General features: G+C 39.0%; 1 protein-coding gene across 1 annotated transcript in view; it reads right to left on the bottom strand.

The window, feature by feature from the left end:
- The window catches only part of UBE2E1 (ubiquitin conjugating enzyme E2 E1), a 98846-nt gene that overhangs the window by 45975 nt on the left and 46535 nt on the right, over positions 1-6336 (bottom strand). The window lies entirely within an intron of this gene.

Genomic DNA, 6336 nt, shown 5'->3' with positions numbered 1-6336 from the left:
AAAAAAAAAAAAGAGCCCAAGCCCATGGCAATCCTTAGGCACATAAGTCATTGTCTAATACTCCCCTCATCTGTCTGGTACTGTCTCAATAAAAAGCTACTGTGGGTTGCTTGGGGCTACCCTGCAATCAAAGTTAGCCCACCTCCTTCAAACTTGTTCTAATCCCTGTCATGCCTGGTTCCTTCCTGCAGATATTGAGACCAGGGCCGTAGGGGCTGTGACAATTCATCACGATCAAGTAGGTTTCATCCCAGGGATGTAAGGCTGGTTTAACATACACCAAGTCCAATAAACGTCCAATAAACATAATTCACCACATCAACAGAAGCAAAAACAAAGACCATATGATTCAATAGATACAGAAAAAGCATTTGATAAAATTCAAAATCCTTTTCTAATTAGAACTCTGAAGAAAATAGGCATGGGTGGCACATTCTTAAACTGATTGAAGCCATCAACAACCACAACTAATATACTGAAAGGAATAAAACTGAAAGCTTTTCCAGTTAGAACTGGAACCAGACAAGATTGTTCTCTATCACCACTACTATTCAACATCGTGCTGGAAGTTCTAGTTAATAATACAATCAGGCAAGAGAAGGAAATAAAGGGCATCTCAACAGGGCAGAGGAGGTCAAATTCTTCCTCTTTGCAAACAATATGATCTTACACTTACAGAACCCTAAAGACTCAACCCCAAGACTACTGAAAGTGATCAAAAAAAGCAGTAATGTCTCAGGATACAAAATCAATGTCCACAAATGAGAAGCCTTTGTATTTCCCAATATCAACCAAGATGAGAAGCTAATCAAGGACACAATTCCCTTCACAGTAGCTTCAAAGAAAATGAAACACCTAAGTATATATCTAACAAAAGACATGAAGGACCTCTATAAAGAAAATTATGAAACCCTAAGAAAATAAAGAGCGGAAGATATTAACAGATAGAAAAACATATACCATGCTCATGGCTGAGAAGAATCAACGTTGTTAAAATGTATATATTTCCCAAAGTAATCCACGGATTCAATGCAATCCTCATTAAAATACCAACATCGTACTTTCAAAATTTGGAAAAAATAATTCTTTGTTTTGTATGGAACCAGAAAAAACCCTGTGTTGCCAAGGCAATTCTTAGTAATGAAAACAAAGTCGGAGGCATCAGCTATACTTTAGGTTGTACTACAAGGCCATAGTGATCAAAACAGCAGTGTATTGGCACCAAAATAAAGACACAGACATCTGGACCCTAATAGAAAACCATAAGATGAAACTAACATCTTACAGCCAGCTGATCTTCGATAAACCAAACAAGAACATACACTGGGCGAACAATCCCTATTCAGTTAAGTGGTGCTGGGAGAAGTGGATAGCCACATGTGAAAGACTGTAACTGGACCCACAACTTTCCACTCACTAAAATTGATTCAAGATGGATAAAAGATATAAATCCAAGGCATGAAACAATAAAAATTCTCAAAGAAATTGTGGAAAAACACTTGAAGTTATCAGATGGGGGAAAGACTTTATAAAGAAGACTTTACAGACAATTGCAATAACAAAAAACAAATGGGATTTAATTAAATTGAATACCTTCTGTACAGCTAAAACAATAACCAAAGAAAATAAACAACCATCAGAATGGTTTTATCATAAACAAAACCTTGATAACCAGAATCTATAGAGAACTCAAATTAAGCAACATAAAAAAAAGCCAACAATCCCCTTGAATCAATGGGCAAGAGAGATGAATAGAGCCTTCTCTACAGAGAGATGAATGGCTAACAAACATATGAAGAAATGCTCATTGTCCCTAATTATCAGACAAATGCAAATCAAAACCACCCTAAGATATCACCTAACCCCAGTGAGAAAGGCCCACATCACAAAATCTCAAAGCTACAGATGCTGATGTGGATATGGAGAGGACACCTTTACCCTGCGGGTGGGACAGCAACTCATACAACCTTTTTGGAAGGAAGTATAGAGAATCCTCAAAGAACTCGAACTAGACCTGCCATTTGGTCCTGCAATCCCATTACCAGCCTCAGCCTCTAGAGTGCTGGGATTACTGGTGTGAGCCACCACATCTGGCCACTTTAGTTTATACCTTAAGATTTGAGTTTTTGAATAGAGACTTAAGAAATCATTCCCACCCTGTGGGTCATATTCTTTTTGAACTATAGTTTTACCTTTCACATGTGGGCCTTTAATCCACCTAATTTACCTTCGTTTATGATTTGAGTAGGAATTCAGTTTTATTTGTCTACAGATAATGAGTTAGTTTTCCCCACACCATCTATTAAATAATCTCATCCTTTCTTCAATGTTTTTCTAGTGACACCATAAACATGTATTAAAAATCCCATATATACACGTGTCTATCTCTGAGTGCTCCAAGTCAGCTTCATTGGTCTGTCTTACCATAAGGCCAGGGTAATAAAAACAGTGCAGTGTTGAGACATATATTCGTATGTGGTAGAGCAACCCCACCACACCACACCTGCTAATCTTTTTCACTAATATATGCTCACGTGTTAAGTTTGGGGCAAAAATTAGAAAATCAAAACAAAGAGACAAATCAAGGCAAAGAGACAAAGGAATTCTCATGCCCTGCTACAGTGGGCAGGAAGATGAATAAAGCCACTCTGGATAGCCATCTGGCACTACTTAAGTCAAATTAAATTTAAGCAAACTTTATGATCCCTTGCAATTCAGCTAAATTCTTACAGTGGGCCACAAAAGGATATGTACTAGAATGCTCACTGTAGCTCTGCCAGTGGTGGAGAGATGCAAGCTATAAGCTATCTAAGCTTCTATAGACAGAATGGATATACTCGCTGGAATACTATGTAGTGTAAAGCAATGAATTAGATGCTTGCACGGCAACAGGAAGAGAGCTTAGAAACATCGTGTTAGTAAAATATAGGCAACAGATTAAGATAACATATTTATTATCTAAGTTAAAAATACAGACACTAAATACACTTTCAAGAACAATCAATATATACAAATAAAATAGCAAAACACTATTAATAACAGTATAATAGAAGCCAAATATATAATTTTGTGTGCTTTGGGGGTTAACAGAGATGGGAAATGAGAAAATGTAATAAAACGGACAAGTACAAAAGAAGAGAAAAAGGAATCCCCCTTTATGGGAGAAAGGAGAGGGCTAACACCAGGCTAACTAGCTGTGGCTTATACCTTGGAGAAATCATTCCCAATCCCAACATACACACATGAGCCACGACCACTCCAATTTCATATACGATAAACCTTTATTAAATGAGCTTTTTTAGCATTAAAAATTATAAAATGGTAACAGAAATATCAAGAAACCTCTAATCAATACAACTGTAATGTAGGATATAAAGATGGTAATATCTAGCACTTGTGTAATCATAAAAAAAATTATTAAATAGATAAAAAGTTTTAGACATGGTTTAGGTTCTACTGTTTGATTGAAAATACTGACACTAAAGGGCAGTTACGAGTGACTAGAGGCCAGCATGGCAGCTCATGCCTGTAATCCTAGCATTCTGGGAGGCTGAGGCAGGTGGACTGCCCTAGGTCACAGGTTTGAGACCAGCCTGAGCAAGAGCAAGACCAAGACCTCATCTCTAAAAACAGCCAGGCATGGTGGCAGGCACCTGTAGTCCCAGCTACTCAGGAGGCTGAAGCAAGAGATTCACTTGAGCCCAGGACTTTGAAGTTGCTGTGAGCTATAATGCCACAGCACCCTACTGAGGGCAACAAAGAGAGACTCTGTCTCCAAGAAAAAAAAAAAAAGGCTTAGCACTTGGTAGCTTAGCAGCTAGGGCGCCAGCCACATATGCTGCAGCTGGCGTGTTTGAACCTAGCCCAGGCTGCCAAATAACAACTACAACCAAAAAATAGCCGGGGGCTCGGCGCCTGTGGCTCAAGCGGCTAAGGCGCCAGCCACATACACCTAAGGTGGCGGGTTCGAATCCCCAGCCCAGACCCGCCAAACAACAATGATGGCTGCAACTAAAAAAAATGGCCAGGTGCTGTGGCGGGCGCCTGTAGTCCCAGCTACTTGGGAGGCTGAGGCAGGAGACTCGCTTGAGCCCAGGAGTTGGAGGTTACTTTGAGCGTGATGCCATGGCACTCTACCCAGGGGGATAGCTTGAGGCTCAGTCTCAAAAAAAAAAAAAAAATAGCCGGGCATTGCAGGGGCAGGGGGGAGAGGTTGGCGGGGAGGGGGCTGTAGTCCCAGCTACTTGAGAGGCTGAGGCAAGAGAATCACTTAAGCCCAACAGTTTGAGGTTGCTGTGAGCTGTGATTCCACAGCACTCTACCAAGGGCAACACAGAGAGAGTCTGTCTCCCAAAAAGTAAATAAATAAATAAATAAATACAACAACAAAACAAAATAAATAGGAAACATGAAAAATAACTGTGCCAGTCCAGAGTGGAGAAGGTAAATTATTATTACTCTCATTTATTGAAAGTTGATTATGTGTAATAGAAGCCAAATATATAATTTTGTGTTCAAATACCATTACATGCTACTCTACTAGTAGTAGGTACTGAAGAGTTAAGATAAATTTATGTAAAAGTAAATTCAGAACTGAGAAAATCTATATTGTCATCATAAAGCTGTGCAATTCAATGGTCATGACTCATTTTTATTAATAGCAAAACAGTGTGCACAGTTCAGAATGTCAATAAATACTTACCACCATTATATGCTAAGCAACATGTTAGGAATTATAGATCCTGCAGTAAACAAACCCTCCTCTGTCTCCCTCTCCACCTCCTACAAAAGTTAGTTTCTTAGTTTGGAGGGACAGATGCTTCCCAAACAGTCAACTGTAATCTAGAAAATCTGAAAAAAGTTTCCTCAGACTATGTTCCTGTCAAAAAACAGCTTGATGCTGAATAATCGTACTATATGCTACTGTGTGTATATATATATATATATTTATATGTAAATATAGAGTACATATAATATGGCATACTAATATATACGGTACTGCATAGTATAAAGTTATATCATAACTACCAATTATATTAGCATAGGGTTCTTTATTCAAATAAAATAAGCCTTGGGAGGCCCATGCGGGGAGGGGGGATGAGTTCCAAACCAGCCTGAGCTAGAGCAAGACCTTGCCTCTAAAAATAGCTGGGCGCTGTGGCAGGCACCTGTATTCCCAGCTACTTGGGAGGCTGAAGTAAGAATATCGCTTAAGCCCTAAAGTTTCAAGTTGTTGTGAGCTATGATGCCAGAGCACTCTACCGGGGGTGACAAAGTGAGACTCTACCTTAAAAATAAAAAAACAAGCCATCACCCACTCCCAAGAGGTTATAGTCAGTTATGAGGTATGGAAAATTTGAGCTTTTGAGCAACTATTCTAGAAGAGTCAGACTAAGTTCTAATTGTCTATTCCATTCAATGCTCTACAGTGAAAAATCTTGGTTCCCTCAGAAAGTATAAAATCTTGGTTCAGCATCCATAGTTCAGTAGTTAGGGCACCGGACCCATATGGTGGGTTCGATCCCAGCCGGGGCCCACTAAACAATGACAACTACAACAAAAAAATAGCCAGGCGTTGTGATAGGCGCCTACAGTCCCAGCTACTTGGGAGGCTGAGGCAAGAAAATCAAGCTTAAGCACAGGAATTTGAGGTTGCTGTGAGCTGTGATGCTATAGCACTCTACTGAGTGTGACCTAGTGAAACGCTGTCTCAAAAAATAAATAAATAAATAAATAAATAGTATAAAATCATTATGTATGCCTTCAGGAATCAAATTTAAAATTTAAAAAAAAAACACACCTGTAACTTGTGATAATGAGATTTCATGTCACAAAAAATACTGAACATGTAAGTGAATATGAGACTCAGACTTACTGCATCAAGCTCTGAATTCAGTTTATGTAACAAAAGGCAGGCCTGAAATACCTTGCCTCCATATCTCTCTTAAGATGAGCTAGTTTAGTGATATTTAAAAGCAAATGATACTGAAACAAAAAGGTATATTCTTTTTTAAAAGGTCAAAAGCAAACTCAATAGGCCATAAAACAGCACATTATCTCCTTTCTTACCTGATCCTAACATAAAGTACATGAAATCTGAGGTTTACCACTCATTATAGACAAACCAAAAGTTATACCATATTTACTTTTACCTAATTACAGTAATTGTTTTAAGGTAAATGCATTTTCTTTTTGAGACGGTCTCACTATGTCACTCTCAGTAGAGTGCCATGGTGTCACAGCTCACAGCAACCTCAAACTCTTGAGCTTAAGCAATTATCTTGCCTCAGCCTCCCAAGTAGCTGGGACTGCAGGCACCCGCCACAACGGCTGGCT

This window comes from Otolemur garnettii, unplaced genomic scaffold, assembly GCF_000181295.1.
Source record: "Otolemur garnettii isolate 467f Iridium unplaced genomic scaffold, OtoGar3 scaffold00002, whole genome shotgun sequence".
Taxonomy (NCBI): Eukaryota; Metazoa; Chordata; class Mammalia; order Primates; family Galagidae; genus Otolemur; species Otolemur garnettii.
The sequence above is the reverse complement of the archived record's forward strand: the minus strand, read 5'-3'. Positions and strand labels throughout refer to the sequence as shown.